The following is a 2,742-nucleotide window of genomic DNA, read 5'->3' on the forward strand; positions in this document are numbered from 1 at the left end:
TGCATTCCAGGAGGTCAAATTAGCTGGTTAAAGTTAATCAGTTTGTTTCAATGGCCACAGTTAATGCAATTTATATTGTTAGATGATATTTAATTCAACTTCTGCATTTTGAATCACTCAGTAGTAGCAAGTAACTGTGCCGTTCTTAGCCTTCTGAACCAATACAAATCAGTGTGAAAGTTTAAATGTTTGTATCACCACTATGAAGACCAGGATTCTTCACCACCATCCAAAGTGAATTCCCAGTAAAAAAGAAAAAAAAAAAAACAGCAATAGAGCTTCCAAAATGAACAGATCTCTTCTTAGTAATGCTAATAAGAAGAAAGATGTTCCATACTGTCTGGGAAATTTACAGTCATCTGCCTCCTGAAGGAATGAGGTAACGTTTTACCTACACTCAAATATACAGGAAAGCTGTCAATGCAAAGCATGGACACACAGTAAAAGGATGTTTAGAAGGAAAGAAGACGTCCAGCTGTTCTACACTTATAACAATATGGTTCATCCATAATGTATAAAGTCTTTCCTGGAAAATTGCAGCACCATGAGACTGCTAAAATGGTCCCCTGTTGCGAAGTGATTTCATTTTCTATAGCATATATTTATTTCATTGTGCACTGGAAGTTCAGTTTTCTCCCAGGTGATAACATTGCACCCATGTGATATTGTGGCCTGGATTACCATTCACAGCACACATTGCCGCCCAGAGTGAAGTGATACCCTTTAAATCCTGAGCAGCTCTATGTCTTAACAGCCACGCTTTGATTCTGAGGACTTATCCACCCATCATTCCTTCGTCTGTCTGTTTCTCTTCGTGTCTATCTGGTTATCAAAAAGCATTAAAGCGGCGTCTAAGACCCGCTGAAAGTTCTCCCTCTACAAAGGAGTGTTTGATCCTGCCACTCCCGACCACTTCACTGACACCAAATTAACTCGAGGCATGATGATGGATGTAGTCAGTGGCCATTTTACACTGATGAACTCAAGCATGACTGTCTTTCGTTTCCCAGAATGTTGAGTAAGGCGATTTCTGAAAATCGTTTTTGTAATTCATCTTACAGGAAGAGTATGCTGTTGGTAATAATAATAATGACATTACAACGTTACCAGAAACCCAATATCATCATAGTAACACTGATATATTCTAAACAACTTTCTTGTGTATGGGGAAAATCTAACTTTGTATGAAATGTTTGTCAGAACAACAATGTATTTACTGCACATGTGGAGTTCAGCATATAAATAAAATATACTCATCAAACACTCTTTGGAGAGTTTATTTTTCTTTTGGAAGCAGTACAAGTATGAACAGTTTTCCTTGTGGTTATTGGCATGGAAAAAATAAGAGTTTTGAGCAATTTCATTAAGGGAACTAATAATTGTGATCTAACTATTGATAGATTTGATATAATTTATTTGGAATTGGTGAATTATCTTCAAGATTTTTCTTCTTTTTTTTTTACTTTTTATAATAAAAACCAGAGTTAAAAGAAATGTAAGCATAGCCCTCAGTTTTTGTATCCCATAATTTCTACAGTAGTCGGACATTGCACATAGCCTGGTTCTTATTCTGATAGACCATCTTTTGAATTCAAATAGAGACAGAGACTGTGCACTGGTGGTGCGGGGGTTAAACATGGAGGCATTAGTTCTCGATGTGGCTGTCGCAGGTTCGATTCCTGGCCTGGCGACCTTTGCTGCATGTTTTCCCCCTTTTTTCATTACCCACTTTCCTGTTAATTGACTATCAAATAAAGGTCACTAGAGGCAATGAAACCTTTAAAAAAAGAAAAAAAAGACTGTGCGCCAGTCCTTCTGGTCCCACATCACTGCCTAATCTCCCCAATGGGTTTGTGGAAGAATGGTCAAAGATTTTCCTTGGGAACTCTCCTACACCTTGAAGACACATTCTTCTCAGAAGAGTACTTATTTTTAACACAAAACATTTGTGTAAAAAATAAGATGCTAAAAGTTTATGTGGGTGTAAAGGCAAGTGACCTAATGCTTTTTACAATATAGTGTGCATTTTAGATGAGTTACTCTTCACTGTGTATATTTTAAAAGGAACAAGTCCTGGTAATGGATGACGGAGATCCTGCACAGATAAAGATAGAAGCTATTTTCCAGGTCTAATGATACCTCCTGGGACATGCATACTGTATGTCCTGTTGACAGCTTTGACAAACTACCAATCGTGCTCCACTCTGAATTATGCAGACAGAATTAAGCAGACTTGAGACATTATTATCTACTACTGGTTGCTATATGGACAAATATGGATAAATGCAACTTTTATGTTAGACAAACTTTTGACTATCATGGCAAAAAAAAAGTTGAAGATGTTCACATTAAACTTTCAAAACTTCATCGACGCTTTATTTATATAAAAAATGAAAATGTTATACTCAGAAAGTAAAGAAAGCTCAAAAGATTAATGTAGTGTTTCAACAATTCCTTACAGGAACTGATTAAAGAGGAAAATATTCATACAAGCTTCTTAAAACTACTAGACCAAAGCAAAGCAGCAGACTGATATATGATCAAGGTCAAAAACTGGACAGTGAAGTAATTGCTAATTTTAAAATCTAGTATCACAAATCACAAAGTTTTCTCAGGTAGTTTCATAATCTCTCTTTGTCTGAACTCCTACATCCCCTGGATATTTATTCATATTAGGAGTTTCACACTTTGAGCCACTTTCAGTTTAAGTGAAATACAGCTCTGGAGAAAAAAATAAGAGCC

Source organism: Poecilia latipinna, unplaced genomic scaffold (assembly GCF_001443285.1).
Source record: "Poecilia latipinna isolate Pla-1442-1.1 unplaced genomic scaffold, P_latipinna-1.0 Scaffold1347, whole genome shotgun sequence".
NCBI lineage: Eukaryota > Metazoa > Chordata > Actinopteri > Cyprinodontiformes > Poeciliidae > Poecilia > Poecilia latipinna.